Here is a 21,050-nt window from a genome sequence, read left to right on the forward strand (position 1 = left end):
AGCATTGCCATGGCCATTGTCTGTGATCGTAACTTAGATCAAAGGCGGTATGGGGCATCCTCGCCGCCTGCCCTGGGTAATCCAGTTTGAATTAGCAGACACCTTTGCACAAATCATTTTAATTACAATTTATAATATCTAGAACAGCAGTCATTTCGTATGACTGCCGGGCTTTCTAGTATAGCCATATGCAAATAAGAAAGTCTTTGATACAAAGTCACACATCTGAGGCAAAAACAAGAACTCTCTTAAGGCATAATCAGAAATCCCCCCACCATGCATAAGTGAAATCAACCAACATCTGAACAAATAAAGGGTGAGAGGAAGGGCATGTAAATTGCTTCTAGCAACTTAAGCAAGCAAGTGAAGTGGAGTTATGGGATTAGTGCGAATACTCAGCTTCATAGCCAATATGGAGGTGGAGAGGGGGAAGGAAGAATTTAGCCTTTTGCTAAACCTCAAATTTACAAAAGCCATTTGTCACTTGCAGTCTACCACACAGAAAAGCTTCTCCATTCCCCCTCCCCCTTCTCTCTCTTTCTTTCTTTCTCTCTCTCTTTCCATCTCCAACAGCCATAGCTTGGTTGGTTCCAACACATTGGCCCCAGGTGGAGCCTCCACCTAAGGTGCTAAAAATAGCTTGGTTGGAGCATAGCCTAGAAGATGGATAGAGCATTGGCCCCAGACAGGGGTTGCCAGGTGGATGGATCCTGGTTGGAGTGCATGAGGAATATCTGTCTATTACTCTCACTTGGAAAAAGAAGGAAAAAAAAATGAGCCTCATCAATGGTAGAGAAAAATATCTTACGTAAATAAAAAAAAATATCAAAAGGAAACTGGCAGTAATCTCCTTGGGTTAATTAGATTTTTACCCCTATGGATCTATATCCTAACTTCCATATTAACTAACTATACATCATGGGATGAGTTGTTTAACTTTTGTTTCTCACTTATATTTTTCACAAAAATAGAATTTCTATTATGCTTGTTTCATGCTTAAAAAAATAAAATAAAATACAAGAGAGAAATTGCACAGGAAAAAAAAAGCTCAGAAAAGTAACTGCACATAGTAAGCACTATTGTTAGGTTTTATGGCCAGTCTCAAACTGAGTTTTTTTAGGGGCATAAATTGATTTACTCAGGGCTTACTAATACTCTCTTAATTATAAAACTGTTCTCGCTAAAAAAGAAGTTTCAATATGTTCAAGAAGGAACAACATGAGAATTACTGTTAAACCAGTGAATGACTGAATACTTAAGAAGTGGGATATAGTTTCTGGAAAACTGATTTAAAATGCACAATGGTTTGACAACATGGTATAAGAGAGCCTCTTTTTCTTCCAATTGTCACTCGCTGATTTCTTTCACAGAACGGGGCAGAGACAGTCCATTTGGCTCAAAGACTCTTGAGCAGCCAATGACATCAGCTATGACTTCTTGTGTGCCACTATCTCTGGGAACAGAATGAAGCTTTGTCCTGAGAGCCTGGAGCACTTGGGAGTTTTAGACGAGATAATGTGCCAGTTAGTTATGTAGATTGTGCCAATGAAGGACCAGAGGTGTATGTAGGTTAAGGATACAGCCCAGTTTTAGTTGTGACTCAGTTTATTGTTCTATTTAATATTATCAGGGAGGTTTCAAAATGAGTGGTTCTTATCATCCACCTATAATAAAATGATGGCACAGAGGATTCCTTTTTTAAAATGCTTTGTTTTCTCCCTTGGGATGTGCTTGACTCTTGCAATACCATTGTGTCATGCACTTCCCTAACTATCCTTCAGAGAAAAATAAACTTAATTTAAAGGGCTTTCTCTTTTTTTTATTAAAATCATTCTTCAACTTCCCCTATCCTTTGATCGTCAGTAATCATGCCAGTCATTCATCTTTACAACCTTCTCAGCTCACTTTGTTCTTGTTTGTGGAATTCCAAAGTGACACAACCCAGTCTCCCCAGAATATTCACTCTATGGCCAGAGGGCTGCTCTTTTGTTCGCACAATGTCAGAAACATTTATTTCAAGATCCAGTTAAAATTCTTCTGTTTTAAAAACCCTCAGGGGAACAGTTATTCCCTGTTTGGAAATGGTTTACTTAATTCCTTTCCTATCAGTCTGTTAGTTTGAATTGTGCTCCCAACCTGTCTTTCTAGAGGCTATAGAAGCAAAGAGAACCTCATTATTGTTAGTTCTTGTCTTATCAAACAGCCTTCTCTCATTTCCTTAATGTGTCAGCTTTCCAGTTCAGGAAATAAAGCCCAAATAAAATACTATTTTCTTCTCTTCTGTGAATTAGTTTATCTTTCTTCAAATGGTATCATATCCTAGGCCTTTATATTACGGTTAATATTTTCAGCATGAGGGAAATGATGGAGTCAGAAGAAGCAAGTAGAAAATAAAAAGGAAGTATAAATTTAAAAATAAAAAGCTTTAGAGGAGAAGAAGGACAGACAGGAATAAGGTGGAAAATTCTTAATACTTGTCTATAAAGAGGCCTTAGTAACAAATTATTAAAGGAATGTTCACACTAGCTACTACTGTAAAACCCAGTGGAAACAAACCTAAACTCAAAGTAACTTTTTCAAACTAATGGTAATTTTTTTTCCACAATAGAGTAGAAATGAAAACCCACAATTAAATGTAATGAATGAGTAGCACTTGCAATTAATGCACGTGTAAGGAATGATTGAATAAAACACCACTTTTTTTTGCATTAACCACAGTAATAACTTTTGCAGGAAAGAACTGTCAACGGATTACAGAATTTGTAGGAAAGTATAACAGGAAACAAGATATTTGCATATTATCAAAATGTCTTTATAATATACTTTATAATTATAATGAGAACAACTAAGTCTAGTGAGGAAATATGGTAGATATCACCTTAGTGAAGTGTTCAGTTAACATCAGCAGTAATGAGACATACAAATATCATATACCTCTTTATATCATGGACTGAGGAAAACAGATCCACTTCTGCAGTAATTTTTCAAAAAATGCAACTTAAATATAAACATGAGGAAATATCGGACAAACCCAAAGGACAATATATAAAATACTGAGCAATGTTCTTTTCTTTTTTAACAATTTAAAAAATTGATTTTAGAGAGACAGAGAGGAAGAGTTAGAGATAGATAGAGAGAGAAGCATTCATTTATTGTGCCTCTTGGTTGTGCATTTATTGGTTGCTTCTTGTACCTTAACATTGTCATTTTGAGATGACCCTCTAACTATTTGCGCTAACCAGCCAGGGCCTGACCAGTAGTCTTTAAAATTTTTAAGATTATGAAAGACAAGAAAGCTAGAAACTGTTGAATGTCCTGGCTGAATAGCTCTGTTGATTAGAGCATCGACCTGAAGTGCAGAGGTTGCTGGTTCGATCACCAGTCAGACACATACAGAAACAGCTTGATGTTACTGTCTATCTATCTCTTTCTTCATCCTGTCTTTCTGAAATCAATAAAAAAAATTAAAAAAAAAAAGAAACTGTCACAGATTTGGAGAATATTATGGAGCGCTGACAGCAAAATACAATGTTGGATCCTGATTGACTCTTGGACCACAGAAATGACATTAGTGAGACAAATGAAAAAATTTGAATAAGTTCTCTAGGTCAGTTAACAGTATCTTATTACTGTTAATTTCCTGGGTCTTGCTAACTGTACTATAATTTTATAATGTATTAGTATTTGGGGACATTAGGTAAGGAATATGCAAAAATTTTTTGTAATGTTTTTAAGCTTTTTATAAGTCTGGAACTATTTCAAAGTAAAGCTTAAGAAAAATGGTATAACAAAGAGACAGCCTTTATAAACATAAGTGATCTGAAACTAAAACTGGAAAGTTTAAAGATAAATTTAGGCTCTCCAAATAAAAATTTCAGAAGGGGCCCCTTTCTTATTTTATTACTTACAGGGTAATACATAGTAATTACAAAGTAATGAAACAGATGTCCAGTGAGAAGAGAATAAACCCTTTTGGTATGTATTTAACTAAGAAGATTATATACTTTATGGAGTGATTCTGGAATTATAATGGTCTTGTATGATACTGGGTAAGCCTTCTATGTTTATTTTGAGGTCATTTTGTTTTCTGCATCTAACACCAAGTTAGAAGTTTAAAATTTATTTTCGTCCCCGAAGAGAAGAAAATGTCAAATTTCTTACAATTAACAGCAAACCGATGTGGAACCACTTATCTGTCTGTTCTTTTCTCTTCCTAACATAAAAAACACACATACATCTCCTAAACAGACAGTTGTTTGGTATTCAAACTACATTATGAAAGGTGTGACACTAAGGTTTTTCATTCAGACTGACTCAAAAGCAAGATATCAAACTATTTTTACTAAAAAAAAAAAAACAACCCACTATAAATAGATTTCAAAGTTGGTAATTTCTCCCAATACTTAGCATTTACATTGTAAAGCATTCTACAATGCAGTTACAATAATAACTTAATGCTTTATAAGTAGTCTATATGTAAGAAAAATTTGCCAGCCTGATTCATTCAAACAAGTAAGAACAATGTGTTTAGATTGTATAGGAGTAAGTAAAATAACCCTGAAAAGTTTATTATCTACAGTGGCAGCTTTAAGGTAGCCACTCATTCTTTGACAATGCCTCCAGCATGAGGTGGCATCTATATCCCACAGTCCCTCTCTTGCATCTAAAGGGTTGTTATGCCAGTTTCAAGTCCTGATTCATAAGAACTTAGTAGCTTCCACTTCCCGTTCCATCTTGAAATCGAAGCTACCATATAAGAGAACAACTACACACTGGAGAGATAATGTGAAAAACCTGTGAAGAGACATGGTTAGGGAAAATGGACCAACTCAGCCAACTTTCAAATCACTGCCATCAAAATGTCCAACATTAAGAAAGCTTTTATTGACCTTCCACACTAGCCCAACTATCAGCTGAATACCAAGCCTCTCCAGTTGACCCCAGAAGCAGAAGAACCACTTAGCTGAGCCCAACCCAACCTCTTAAATATAGATCTTGAATATGAAGAAAGGATTACTGCTTTGATCCATTAATTGTAGGATGGTTTATTATACAGGTATAGGTAACCAGAACACATGGATCTGAGCAATGTTGTATGGTGCATGTGTGTGAGTCTGCAGTTATCTGTCCCATTCTCATTTCACCTTTCAAAACTGAATATCAACTGACTAGTCAGTGCCAGAGTAGGGGTCATTAGTCATCACAGCTGGTCCTGGTGTTGCCCACCTGGTATTGCTGCTTTTCTGGGCCTGTAGCCAAAATACAACTGAGGCCTAGATATTACCCCTAGGGAAGTGACATTCTGTATTTGGTTTTAAATTGCTTGACTGGTTTGTTCAGCTCTCTTTCTCAGTTTTCCCATTCCACCAGTCATGGATTTTCCTAGCTTCTAAGGGTTCCCATAAGACTTAAATCAGGGGAGCAGCAGGAAATGGGAGGTCATCCTGGAACAACCCCCTGAACCTGTCTCCAAGGCCCCTTTTTCTCTCACTGTCCAGTGTAGGTCTTTTTCTTTCCCATGAGATTTCTAGAGAGCCAAGGCAGCCCCATCTAGTTTCTCTCCTGTTGCTTCTTCTATTCTAGGCCCTTCTTTGTTTACTGTCCTCAGTTTTAATAAACTTGTTTTCAATATAAATAAATAAATAAATAAATATCTCAATATCAAATTGTATCAATACACCTAATATAAGGATTCTATTCCTAGACTCCCTTGAATGTCTATGTGGTCAAGTGACACAAATTTCTACAGAGATAGAAGTGGATATCCTGCTTGTGCACTGTGGAAAATGTCTTTAAACAATTTCCTCTTCACGGGTGTTAAGGGATGTGGGTGTTATATTGAGTGGGACACTTGAATCCATGTTAACACAATAAAATAAAATTAATAAAAATTTAAAAAAAAATAATTTTGCATTCTCCTTTCTCTGGACTAGAATCTGTGTTACAGCCATCATTTTGGACCATTAAGAGAAAGACTTCATCCTTAGGTTGTTGAAGTTCAGTGGTATAAGGAAGAGTAAAACCTTGTGTGATTTCAGAAGCTGGTGAGCTTACTTTTCATCAATGAGAAACCCAATATGTTTTATGTTACTTTATAATTTTTTATTTAAAAAACTGAAACTAACCAATTTATTGGGTAAGTAAACAAAATAAACTAATAAGGAAGGTAATAATTTATTTCAAAGGATATTAACAATATAGAAATATCATATTGGCTGGGCCTTGAGATTCTAATTTTCATTTAACATACACCAGAATCCTTCATTAGTTCATCTTCATTCATTAGTCAAGCAGGATTCAGTGGTTGCATGACACATCCCAACATATGTCGGCCAATTTTTAGCCATTAAATTTACCTAATTGTAGTTGTGTATTCTATTTTAAAAATTAAATTTTTTATTATATAAAAATGTAGAGTAAAATAACAACAAAAATATATCCAACCTAAACAAAGAAACAAAAATTACAAATGCAACCAATATTTTGTATACCTCTCCCCAAATGCACTGCATCTCTTCCCTGTAACCATTATTGGTAATTTTTGTTATATTATCCCTATTTACATAAGTATAACTCTAGTCTATATACATTCTTAATTAGCATGTAGTTTTAATTTTTATGGTTTTATATTTCATAAAAATATTGTCATGCTGTCTGTAACCTCTGTAACCTTCTGCAACCTTTAAGATTTATCCATAGATACATGTAGCTGTGGTTTATTTATATGCAATGCTCTATAGTATTTCACTGTACAAATATCCTGAAGTATATCATTTCACCTGTATTACCAATGAATATTTAGATATGAGCTCTGTTACTATTTCAGACTATAAAAACATTCTTGTATAGGTGCTCTTCTGTAAGCTATGTTCATTTACTAATAAATAAATTCTGTCATTTTCTTTTGCCTTAACTATTTGATTTATTTCCTATAGTTTTCCTTTCTATCTAGGGAAGTAGGTAAGAAAGGTGATTTCAGGGTTTCTGTCTTATAATGCTGAATTTAGCAAATAAAAACAATCCAATTCAGAACAAAGCCCAGAGAATTTGGTACCTGGAACTTTAAACTTGGATCTTTGTGAAGCATTTAATATGTCATTTTACCTTCTCTTAGTTTAGAAGTTTGCTAGTCACTCAAAATCTAAGAATGAGAAAAAGGGAAGAATAGCAGGCAGTAGGTTACTCTAATGATTGTGAATTGTTCAGAAAATTATGTCTTCTGATTGCTCAATTACATGGAATCAATTCAATTTTTTTCAAGTCATTTTTATGGAATGGTCTTTGACTTTCTTATTGTTATTGTTTTTGAAAAACTGAAGGACAATTAACGGAATTTCAATGTAAAATTTAGAAGGCTTTGTGGACAGAAAGACATTTATCATTGTTCAACATCACCTGACTGAAAATGTAAACTTGCAGAGAATGTGTGGTGCTGATGTGGACCTACCAGATGTAAATAATTATTTAATTTAGCTGCTAAAATGCTTTTATCCCTATGTCTATGCTACTTGTAATTTTTCATAATCATCTTATTAGGAGAAATAATTGCTTTGTCTCTGCTTACTTTGAATTCAGTTCTTACCTGCTGCATTTGTTTCCTTTTTCCAGGTTTACATGGAGGGTGTATATTTGGCATTTGCTGTGCTCATGAGTAAGGAATAAAAACCTATAGGTTTGGCCCTGGCTGATTTCCTCAGTGAATAAAGTGTTGACCAGCATATGGGTGTCCCGGGTTTGATTCCCAGTTAGGGTACACAGGAGAAGCAACTATCTGCTTCTCTCCCCTGCCCTCTCCCCCTTCTCAACCTCTTCCCCACCTGCAGCTAGTGACTTGATTGGTTCAAGTGCGGCCCTAAGCACTGAGGATAGCTTGTTGGTCCGAGTGTCAGCCTCAGGTGCTAAAAATAGTTTGCTTGATTTGAGCATCGGCCCAAGACAGGGTTGCTGGGTTGTTTCGGGATTGCACACATGTACAAGGCTGTCTCACTATCTTCTCTCTTCTCACTTAAAATAAAAAAAGAAAAGAAAAGAAAAAGAAAACTTACAGGTTCAGAAAAATGCAGATGGTAGAATGTATTGTTACTAGGCTCCCTTTAAGTTTCAATGGCATTTGCCAAACGTAATATCTCAATTTATTTTTGAAAATTTAAAATTTTATCAGCACCTGGAGGCACTAGCTATGAATACCCTCTACAGAAAAGGGAAAAGTTGCCCTGGGGAGGTGCAGCAGATGGACCATATGGTTTTTGCTTAGTCTTAAAGGTTCAGAAGAAAGAAACAAGCTTTTAGGATTCTAGTCACTTGATTTTTAGTTTAACATTCTTGAGATTCTTTGACTATTGCACTTTTACTTTCTTTTTATTTTTTTCTTACATTTGGTGCTGGCCGTGGAACAGATGGTGACTAGAGAGGAGAATTTACTTCAGTCTGTTTCATAGTTCCCCCAGCCACACTAACTCATTCAGGATTGATTCATTCCTCCACCATAATAGGTTTAACTTCTTTATAAAGTCAATAAATGTCCTAATTTTTAAAACTGCAATAATAAAATTTTAAGGTAAAAGAATACACCATATAAGAAAAATGTTCTGCATGTTCATGGGGTCTTTTGAACGTCTGCTCCCAAGGGGAGGTTTGGCCTTATAAATAGAAAAAAAGAAAAAATAAAGCCTCTGTACAAAAGCCATAGGAGAATACAGCCTGTCTCGAACTGAATTTGTATGCAGGTGCAAACACACACGTATACCGTACTTGTATCCTGATGGACAGGCCACCAAAAGTGTGAGGCATTTTAAATACTATAACTATTGCTATGGCTGGAAAGCTCTGTTGGTTAGAGCATCATCCAGAAGCGCAGAAGTTGCTGGTTCAATCCTCAGTAAATCTCTCTCTCTCTCTCTCCCTTAATTTTTCCCTAAAAATCAATCAATAAAAAAATAAATAACTATACCCTCAACATATTTTTCTCTGGCAATGTTTTCTCTACCTATTGTGCATTCTTACCATCCAAAAAGACCTTCTTAATAATTCAAGTGAAAATATGAGTATTAAATATAAATTTTCAAATTGCCTGTGACTCTTTTGTGTTAAATCATGCTAATGGAAATTAATAGAGTTTGATATACAAAATTGTCTTCAGAAATCTCAGGTGCCAATTTTCCAAATGGAAGAGCACCATATGTCCCTGATGTTTGTGGTTTTGAAGGAAGAAAGAGGAAACTGGAGATGTGAATGAAATTAATAGGACACAGTTATGGTGGCCTGATCAGCAACATGGCTAATTTTGGGAAGTACCAGGGATCCTTTCAGAAGCCTAAACTGGTGCACATTCTTCTCAGCCTCCTATACTGTCAATGTCTTTATTCAGTAAACTGAATCTTTAGGATAATTTGATGTGATTTAATTAATGTCTTTGCTTATTTTTTTTTTAATCTTTAGTGTGCACATGTGCAAGACAGAGAGACAGGAAGGGAGATAAGAAACATCAACTCTTAGTTGTAGCCCCTTAGTTGTTCATTGATTGCTTTCTCACATGAGCCTTGACGGGGGCTTCTGCCATGGCTGTGATCCCTTGCTCAAGCCAGCAAACTTGGACTCCAGGCCAGAAAACTTGCATTTCAAGCCAATACTATGGGGCCATGTCTATGATCTCACACTCAAGCCAGTGACCCTGTGCTCAAAGCTGGTGAGCCTGTGCTCAAGCCAGATGAGCCAGCACACAAGTTGGTGACTTCAGAGTTTTAAACATGGCTCCTCAGTGACCCAAGCCAATGCTCTATCCACTGCATCACCGCCTGGTCTGGCTAAGATAATTTTATATGATTTAAATGAATAATTAATTGATATTAGGTAAAAATCAACCTAAATATTTGTAAGGAGCTTAAGTCACTGCCTATAAGTGTTTATAAATAAAATAATAAAATTAGTTAGTGAGATGAAGCTCTGAGCTTCATCTGACAGCCTGAAATTGTTTTATTGACAGAAATTTTTTCTTCAGCTAATATATGGTAAAGTGCCTAAAATAGTTTGGCTGTTAAGGCATATTAATATAATGGAAATGTATACATTGTAAAATATTTTACAAAGCCTATTATTTTCAGTACTTTGCATATAGTTTTTATTACTTCCTGGAATTTGTATAACTTTTTCTATTAGTTCCTTTAGGGCAGAGTTTATGGCTTATCTCTTGTTATTTCTAGATCCTGGTAGAGGCAGGAATATTGTCAGTGTCCAGTAAAAACAGCCTTGCACATTAAAATATTAAAGCTAATTTGGGAGCCTGAAAATTGATTCTTTTTCATTTATATTTCTAAAATTATAATAATTGCATAAATATGGGCCTGATTGCAATTTCCATTATTAATTTTATAAAAGCCTCATTTCCTTTGCCGTATGAGTTCTTTGGTCAGAAGTAATGCTATCTAGAATAATATTATATTGTGTAAAGCATTTGTTAATCAGTGGAGGTTGGTTTTGGCAGGAGTGTTGTGTGCAGGGAATGGAATTTCATACCCAGAATAAATACCTATTTAGTGAGAATAAAGTGCAATCCCTTCTATGAGGGAAGTGGTTTCATATAATCAGAACCACTCAGTTCTTTACAGGCAGTAAGATCACGTAGTAATTTGGTGGTTCACAGTCAAATGTCCAGTCTTAACTAAGGCCTAGATGCAACTCTGAAGCTATTTCTCAAAATGAGAACAGTTATTTGTATAAGATGGCAGAACAGTGTTCAACGATACTCAGATTCTTACTACGATTCATTTATGAAATCTTGCTAGTGACACCATATTTAACTATCTGCCACATACATTCAAACATCATTGGATCTGAGGTTTATGTGGCTAAATGGGTGCTTCAGATCGGGTGTTTTGGGGATCACTAATTGAGAAACAATGATACAGATGCTAGAGTATTTTAGCAATGATGACAAGGAAAATATGTACAAATATGTGTGCCTATTATAATTCACTCATGTTAAATAACATCTAAATCTTAATAAAAAAATAGTTACTCTTTATTTATTTACTTATTTATTTTAGTGAGAAAGAGACAGCCAGACAACAGACAGGAAGGGAGAGAGATGAGAAACATCAACTCATAGTTGCAGCACCTTAGTTATTAATTGATTGCTTTCTCATATGTGCCTTGATAGGGGTTGAGGGTTAGGGAGGCTCCAGCTGAGCCAGTGATCCCTTGGCTCAAGCCAGCAACCTTGGACTCAAGCAGGCAACTTTGGGCTTCAAGCCAGTAACCTTTGGGCTCAAGCCAGCGATCATAGGTGTCTATGATTCCACACTCAAGCTACCAACCCATGCTCAAGCTGTTGAGCCCATGGTCAAGCTAGATGAGTCCACACTCAAGCTGGTAACCTTGGAAGTCTGGATTTGGGTCCTCAGCATCCCAAACCTACGCTCTATCTACTGCGCCACCGCCTGCCTGGTCAGCCAAGAATAGTAATTCTTTAAATAAAATACTATTTATAGAGAATGTTTCTTAGCCTAAAGAAATATCCCATACATTGTTTTATTTGTCCTTTTGTTATAACCATTTTGATGGATATAAGAGATCATTTTTTATTCAAAGTTTCTAGAATCTGAATTATAGCATAATATGTAAATGTAGGCTACAATAGTGGTGGGGCTATCAGAAAACACACATTTTATAATTCCATGCGACAGATTAATACATTTCTCTATATTCCACAAATTTAACATGATTTCTTTATAATGTTTCAAAAGAGACATTGTACTGCCTGACTGGTGGTGGTGCAGTGGATAAAGCATCGACCCAGGATACTGAGGTCCCTGGTTCAAAACCCCAAATTCGTTGGCTTGAGCTTGGGTTTTCCAGCTTGAGTGTAGGCTTGCTGGCTTGAGCAAGGAGTCACTGATTTGGCTTGCATCCTTTGGTCAAGTCACATATGATAATCAGTTGATGAACAACTAAAGTGAAGCATCTATGAGTTGATGCTTCCCATCTCTGCCCCCCCTTCCTTCCTGTCTCTGTCTCTCTCTCTACTCAATAATAATAATAAAAAAATTGTACTCAACTCAATATTCTGATTTTTAACAAGAGATAGAAGGCTACTATAAATAATATCACAGAAATTATATTTTTATCCAAAATCAAAATTGATTGCAAGAGAAATAGGAAAGGTGGGATATATAAGGGGTGGTATTACTTGCCATGCTTTAATTCTTCCATTCAGATTATATAATCTCTCTCTTTTTAGGAAAACATGCATAATTATCATGTAATTTTGATTGTTATTTAAATTAAAATACTTGAAACTTGGAAAAATTAAAAATGCTTTGTTTTTATCAAAGAAATGAAATGTATATATTTAAGCAAGTTAAACATTACTTGGTACCTAGTTTAATAACAGAGTTAAAAGTACAATTAGAAATTATCAAGAAACCTTAAAATATACAACAAGCTAAAGTATTTTGGCCTGACTTAGCACATTATTGTCTGTTCTTCATTGCACTATTTGTGTGTGTGTGTGTGTGTGTGTGAGAGAGAGAGAGAGAGACGAAAGAAAGAAAGAAAGAAAGAAAGAAAGAAAGAAAGAAAGAAAGAAAGAAAGAAAGAAAGAAAGAAAGAAAGAAAGAAAGAGAAAGAAAGAAAGAAAATTTGTAGACTCAATCTTACATTTGCATCATGGTGAAATCTTTAAAAGTATTTCTCAGAATGCTTGCTTTGACTTTTTATTATGTCTTTTGGGTCCATTTTAGAGCCCGAGTGCTTTAATTTTCATGTCTTAGCAGTCAGGGGCTAAATTAAAGGAATTTTAGGTGAAAGAATGGTAGTTTTCCATGCTCTTGGATAGGCATCAAAGGAAGAGCTCTATTTTATTCCCTGTGATTTTCCTTAGGCATTGGGAGCCAGTGGGTATCATCAGAGAACAAAGATCCAGTTCAAAATAAAGAAGAAAAAAAAAGTCTCATTACCATAAAATAGCCTGGCCTATATCCTCAAGAGGGAAAGTAAATTTTGAAAAAGGGTATTAAAAGATCTCAGTATAAAAGAAAACTAAATTAAACAATGTTTTTATTTTACAGAATTGAGATGACAAGAACACAATGTTTGCAGACAAATCTATGGTGAAAGTCATACTATTATAAATAGTTGTCAGTGAGACAACTGAGCCAAGGTAAAGCAGTGTCTAACCTCTAAGAATATATTAACTAGTAGCTGAGTGCAGACAGGCACAGTTAACTTTCGTTTTAGGCGCAGCTTTCTGCCTAGAAGGGGATTCTTGGCTAACCAACAGGGAGTCAAATGAAAATTTCTCAGTCTCACATTTCTGAGGCTTCTTCTCAGACACTGCTTCCCTGGCATGCTCATTGTTGTTACCCATAACCAATTGTGGCTCTCTTTGTAATTTAAGAACATTCCCCTCTTCAAGCACTTGGATAGTATGATTGAATATTTTGCAAATGTTTCCTTCCTTTCAGTCTGACCCAAACCAAATACAATATATATCAGGCAATAATGGAGGTAAGCCAAGTTCTTCAAAGATTATCAGGTAGATCTTAAAATAGCCATATATAACTGAAGATATGAAGAAATAAATTGTAATTATTATTAACATCACTCACATGGTACCATATTCACTTGAACTGTTGCAATTATTTTCATTTTAATCACAAATGCCCTTATCAGTTTCTCCTCAGATGAATGGTCTCTATGAGTTCAATTTCTGCCCTTATGCATGTAATATATATCTCAGAGACACTTTGCCATTTAAGATTTCTCTCCCACCTGCTAAGGAAATCTAATGTCTACTCAGAATTGATATTTAAAATATTCAACAAACGTCATGACACAGGCACTAAAAAAATCACAATGTCATGTAGCCAATGGCAGCGGGCACTCAACATAAACTGCCTACAGGACCTTACCAGAGATTATTGGTGGCGTATCAAACCTGATTCTCTGGAGATGTTTATGAGTTTCCTAAAGGCTCACTTTTCACTAGCCAACTCCAATTGTCTGCCTCTGTACAATCACTGTTTTATGTACAAGGGGTCCTCAAGTTATGACACAGTTCTGTTCCTATGATAGTGACGTAACCCAAATTTCGCTGTAATTAGAAACACACCCTAGCCTAAGTCACTTACCTATCCTAGCACAGTTGTAAAATTAAAATCTAGAGCATAAAATCACAAGCCACCAAAAAAGGACATAAATATACTGTACTGTACACTATACTGTAGTAAAAAAAAAAATGACAGAAAATGAGTGTTAAAAAATGCCTTACCTTTTTCCTGTGGTTGGCTTGCACATTGGAAGGGGCATTGCAAGGTGGGAGAGAGTGATCTATTGGGAGGAGGAAGCTGGAGAGGCAGAAGAAACTGCAGAAGGTGCTGGAGATACTGGGTCGGGTGAATCAGGATTGCTAAGGAACACGCAGAAGATGTTGGAGGTGATTCTACCTGTACTACAGGTGTTTTATCTTGAGAAGCAGCTGATGTAGAGGGTACAGGATATCTCTTACAGGCCTTTCTACCTTCTATTGTTTCAGGCTAGTCTTCTCTTCCAAAATCTGCCTATATAGCATTGTAAGGCATCCATAACAGCTCTGCAGACCTTACTAAATCTATCATCGCTGGGGTCCTCAGCTTGAAATTTTGCCAACTCATCTGCTACCATAGAAAAACCTTCTGCCAAACCCTTGGAAGTAAATTTCTTGGGTTCTGGGGTTTCTATCTGTAATGCTGGTGGCCATTGTCATGGCCAGGCATGTTCACATTGGATCCCGGTAGATGGTAGAAAAACTGCGGAGCTGGAAAGGTTGGGCCATTCAGTTTAATGAAGTCTCACAATGGTGAACAAGCACACAGGCAGGGGAAACTGCCTATCAGACAAATAGTAAAATGGTCCCTCGTAGTGGTGGGCAGGCAATCCGCACATCCACAATCCCCCATCTCACTGGAGCGCATGCACCCATAGCCTTGTATAGGCTATGCACACATGCCTCTGTCACATGGTTATGCACTGATCAAGCAAAGTGTTTGCAGCTGGTAACCCTGCTAGAAGCCTAACATGGTGCTCTACACTATCCTTCTTCTTCGATCAGCAGCTTCTCCAGCTGAATAAGGTCCTCAGCAGACAGCTCCTCTCAATGGGAATGAGAATCATAAACTCAAAATGCTGCATGTCAAGACTGTCATAAACCGAGGAACCTTGTAATGTTTTGTGGCTTGTTCTTTATATTGAATAAGCCGTATTAGTCAAAGAATGAAAGCATAGCATGAATTGATTAGGTGACTATCAGTTTACGGAATCCATGAATCTCTGGGTAATCCTGAGATCCAGGAACCAAGAAAGGAAGTAAAGTAGCAGAAGTCAGGGCTGCTGGTGAATAGCGGGCTCTGCTATGTGAAGGAACGTTGACCAGTCCCTGTGCCTCTACATTGCCTGCTGAGGATGCAACCTCCTAGCCAGGGCCTTCCTTTTACAGAACCTTGGTTGCTATTCAGTACCTAAACCTATAAGGAGCTGGAGTATTTTTGCTTTCCATAGGGGCACCAAAGCTTTATTTCTCGAGAGCACACAGGATGGTGAATCTTCCAAATTAAAAATAAAAGTAGGACCTGGCTGGTTGGCTCAGTGGCAGAGCGTCAGCCTGACGTGTGGATGTCCTGGGTTCGATGCCCAGTCAGGGCACACAGGTAAAGCGCCCGTCTACTTCTCCACCCCTCCCTCTCTTGCTTCTCTCTCTCTTCCACTCCTGCATCCATGGCTCAATTGGAGCAAGTTGGCCCTGAGCTCTGAGGATGGTACCATGATCTCTACCTCAGGTGCTAAGAAGAGCTCAGTTGCTGAGTAACAGAGCAATACCCCAGATGGGCAGAGCATCACCCTCTAGTGGGCTTGCCAGGTGAATCCCTGTCAGGGTGCATGCGGGAGTCCATCTCTGATTCCCCTCCTCTCACTGAATTAAAAAAAAAAAAAAAAAAAAAGCAAAAAAAGCTATGTAATTTAACTTTGTATATCTCTACTTCTTTATCTGTAAAATAGGTAAAATAACCCTATATACCTCAAGGGCTTTATGATAATTGAAGGACCTAATGCATCCAAAATAATGTCTAGTATTTATTTAGTAAGCAATAATACCGATATTGCCTTTATTACATAGTATCAACTTATAATGGTATATCAACATAATATCATCATCATTATTATCAACATCATCAATATGCTACAAACACACACGTACATAAAAGATCTCTGTAAATAGATTTTGCCAGAGTTTAATGTCATGGCATTGGAGCTTACATTATGACACCAGAAAAAAAAAATATAAAATTTAATATTATAGTATCCTGATATTAAAAAGTCCACAAATTTCCTATCCCTCACTCCATAATTTGCCAAGTTGCTAGGTCCCCTATCCTTTACAAGATCTCCCATTCATTTATTTAAAAATGTGAACCTTATTCTAGTTCTATCTTTAGTAACTATACATTTCTTATTGCATATTTTTTTTAATTATTTACCTGAAAACTCCTACATAAATACATAAAAACTCTTTCCAAGAATGAAACGTTTTTCCCAGATAAACTTAATATCTCTTAAATAATGATGAGATGATATCCCTAGTAATATTGTAGGACATTTTGTTACTGCTAATGTCCTGAAAATATGTTACTTTAAGTGGTAAACAGTTTAAGTTGGGTGACATTGTTTTGTCATTTTTCCATAGTAATGGTCATTTATCTCTGCATTTTTTTTCATAAAACAATAACATGAATGGACCTTGATAACATTATATGGAGTGAAATAAGTAAATCAGAAAAAACTAAGAACTATATGACTCCATAAATAGATGGGACATAAAAATGAGACTCAGAGACATGGACAAAAATGTGATAGTAACAGGGCAGGGGATGGAGAGGGGGCGAGGAAGGAGAGAGAGGGGGTGGGGGGAGGGGAGGGGCACAAAGAAAACCAGATAGAAGGTGACGGAAGACAATTTGACTTTGGGTGAGGGGTATGCAACATACTCAAATGTCAAAATAATCTGGAGATGTTTTCTCTGAACATATGTACCCTGATTTATCAATGTCACTGCATTAAAATTAATAAAAATAAGATAAAAAAAACTATTGGTAAGTGTTATTAAACTATTCATGCCCAGTACTTTCCCAGCAATGAAATAGCTATATTTAAATATGTAAGATAATTTTAAGACTATAAACATTTAGAATATTTAAAACAGACAAGTGTGAGAACAACAAAACTTAGAAATATTTAGTAATACATATTGCATTTAAATAGTTCTTATAGAAAAGCATTTATTACTTTCTTATCCATATATGGTGCTTAGTTAGGAGAAACTTAAAAACAAGTTAACTAACACAGTCTGGGCCAATTAGTCTGTGAATGATTAGCTCACTTGCTTCAAGAATGGTACTAATGAGGTTCATCCAGATCACAGGTTTGATCTCTTTGTGGGCTGCCTAGGTTGGTTTTTCCCCACTGCTGCATATTTCACTTCTAACTTCCCTGCTAATGCTTATACATATGTCACTGGGCATGAGGAAAAACAAGATACAGAGTATCAATGTATACTTGCAAATTTTACAACTCAGCCAACAAAACAAAGATGCACTCTTGTAGAGGGAGGTCAATAATCTTCAAGTGACCATAACATTTCCCCTTCTAAAAGTATCACCTTTGTTAAAAATGAACAAAACAAGTATTTGTAGAATGTTTGACAGCATGTAAACCAGGGGTCCCCAAACTTTTTACATAGGGGGCCAGTTCTCTGTCCCTCAGACCGTTGGAGGGCCGGAGTATAAAAAAAAAAACTATGAACAAATCCCTATGCACACTGCACATATCTTATTTTTAAGTAAAAAAACAAAACGGGAACAAACACAATATTTAAAATAAAGAACAAGTAAATTTAAATCAACAAACTGACCAGTATTTCAATGGGAACTATGCTCCTCTCACTGACCACCAATGAAACAGGTGCCCCTTCCAGAAGTGATGTGGGGGCCAGATAAATGGCCTCAGGGGGCCGCATGTGGCCCGCGGGCCATAGTTTGGGGACCCCTGATGTAAACAGTGCCTCTGACTTGCTATGCTATTTTATACAACCGTTAGAAGTTACTTAAACCCTGTATATCCATTCATTTCATTTACACATAGAGCACTGAGAAGAAAATAACTTAAAAATATCAATGTAAATGAGGAATTTTCCTGTTAGAAATAAAGTTAAAGGAGAAGATAGGTTTTGGAGGATTGAAGTGGAGATTTATCTTATTTGTATTAATGTGAATATCAAATATTTTATGGAAAAAATTAATGTACAAAATTTTTTGTATTTAAAAAAAATCAACAATGACCACAGAGTCAATTGATACTATTTTGCTAAAATATTATCAATGACATCCACCTTACTCTTCAAAGTATTTTTGCTTATAAAGCTTAGTTATATTTGATGATGCTTCAGTTTTACTTTATTTAATTTCTGTGGCAATATTTTAACAAACAAATTAATCAATAAATATGTGAATTAAAGCAGAAAAAATATTTCAAAGTTTGAAGGCTACTTCTCTTGAAATTTCTACCTCTAGCAAATGATTATTTGTTGCATGTGTGAGTCCTTCTAGATTCTCTAGTTAGCTTCTATATCTTGCCTGAGTAAATAACATGGGTCATTAAAAATGATATTATAAAATTTAATAAATATTGCTTTAAAATGTACTTTGGACATTGTATTATGAGTTCTATGACTAACATTTAGCCAAATGGCTCAGGTTAAAATAAAATATAAACTTGAAACTAAAATCATTTGAGGGTTTTGACACTTTTAGCTAGATTTGTTGTTTTTTTTAACTGAAGATTGAAAAAATGGCTTATGTCCTCAAACTTTAATTTCTGTACTAGATATGTTTTGAGAACAAGTGAAAAGCTGTAATATTTTTTGATTAATTAGAAATGGATTATAAAATCTATCTCCATTTACTATTCTAATGAATAGAAATTCACCCTTAAAAATTATTATGCTTGACAAAATAAATAGCTTTTAATTCAAAACATTTTTTTAATAAACTAGGCAATTTGTAATGATTTCTAAGTGCAACTTTCATTAAAAAATTAATATCTTACTCCTAGAAGAATTATCCAATTTTAAAAGGAATTATAAAAGAAATGCAATTTAATTATAATAAAAAAATAGATGTTATAAAAATAAATTCAGAATATATGTAGGATACAAGTTTCTAAGATTTCCCATCTTATATATTTTAATGTTTTTTTTAATCATTAAGGAAAATTCGTGATATTGGAGATGGTGTAGAATGGTGTTTGTAGTGCAAAGTACACAATTCTGGATGTAAGATACTAAAGCAAGGTAGCGTGAACTTATGAAAAATTAAAGGGTTAATTCAACTATTTCTATGATTTCAACATTCATTTTTAAAACTCAGTAGGCTACACTAATAGGATTAAGAATTATGCCAGGCCTTGGCATCAGCATGCATTAAGCAATACAGTGAGTAGCATAAAGTTTAGTAAGAAAAGAAAATATTTAGTTTTCAAAATGGAGGCATTTGACACGTTTTGAGATGACAAAATCCTGATGAAGGATACTGCTCTCTTCCATTTTTCACTCTGAGATCTTACAGCGGTTATGGACATATTTATTGAAAGATTTTTCTTTTCTTTTCTTCTTTATTTGTTAAAGATATATATGTACCGCACCTTCTTTATCCAATCATCTATTGAAGGGCCACTGTGAACAATGCTGCGATGAACACGGTGCTGCGTGTGTTTTTATGTACCAGTGTTTTTGAGTTTTGGGGTATATACCCAGTAGAGGGATTGCTGGGTCATAAGGTAGTTCTATTTTTAATTTTTTGAGGAACCACCATACTTTCTTCCATAATGTTGTACTACTTTATATTCCCACTAACAGTGGATGAGGATGTCTTTTTCTCCACAGCCTCTCCAACACTTGTTATTACCTGTCTTGTTGATTATAAGTTAGGGCCCAAATAAAACAAGATTTTAAAGGAATAGTGAATTGGTTAATAATCATTTCCCTCTCTCTTAAATCTTGAAAATGAAAATGTATGAAGATCACAAGGAGACTGGATTTCATCTTCATTTCTTATTTTGTTTACAATGTGCCTCTTTGATCCTCCATATATCAACATCTTGTGTTCATTCTGTGTGTACGATAGATCGATTCTGGTAAAATAAGCACTTTGACAGTATGAGATCAAAAAGCAAAATTTGCAAACATAAGAACAACTTATATACTGAGTTTGCAGTTCTCAAGGAAGTTGAGGATGAACATTTAACCTGCAAAAATATTTGCTGGTATTTAATATCCATCATCAGGGTGAAGTCACTGACCACATGAAAAACCAAATACAAAAACCTGCTGAAAAAACATCAACACTTAATTCAACATTTGGTGCTTCTATTAATACCGTGGTGAAAGGTGAGAGATCTCCTTTTACCTATCATTGTGTAAATAAGATTTTTCACTTAAATCAATTGACTGTTCTAAATTTCTTTAGAGTTTTTATATGCATTTATAAAGAGTGAAAGGATAATGGGCAATGAGTTGGTTCCATTAACAAAAGAAGAATTTTAAAAATGTAAAAAACGATACCAGTTTTATATTATTATCACATAGTGCTTCAATTAAAGAAAAAAGTTAATTCTAATAGTTATTTGATGTGGTAATTCAAAGCTTGAAAAATTTGAATGGTATATTAAATTGAAAATTAAGGGAAATGGCGCCGTGAGCAGCGCGTCCGACAGATCTCCCCAAAATCACAACAAATTTATCAACTAGAAACAGGAAAATTTATCTTCGGAGCATTACGGAGTTCCACACAAACTGAAAGCAAAAGGACTGTTATCACTTGAATCTGAGAGATGAGGGTGTGGAGGAAGCTACCGCAGGGACGTTCATTCAAGCCGCGAGGAAGTGCGCCTGTGGTAAGTCATCCCGCACTCGGGAGCCGCGAGCAGCAGCCGTGAGCCGCCGCCAGCCGCCGCCGCGAGCCGCCACG

Source organism: Saccopteryx leptura, chromosome 1, assembly GCF_036850995.1.
Source record: "Saccopteryx leptura isolate mSacLep1 chromosome 1, mSacLep1_pri_phased_curated, whole genome shotgun sequence".
In the NCBI taxonomy this organism is placed as follows: Eukaryota; Metazoa; Chordata; class Mammalia; order Chiroptera; family Emballonuridae; genus Saccopteryx; species Saccopteryx leptura.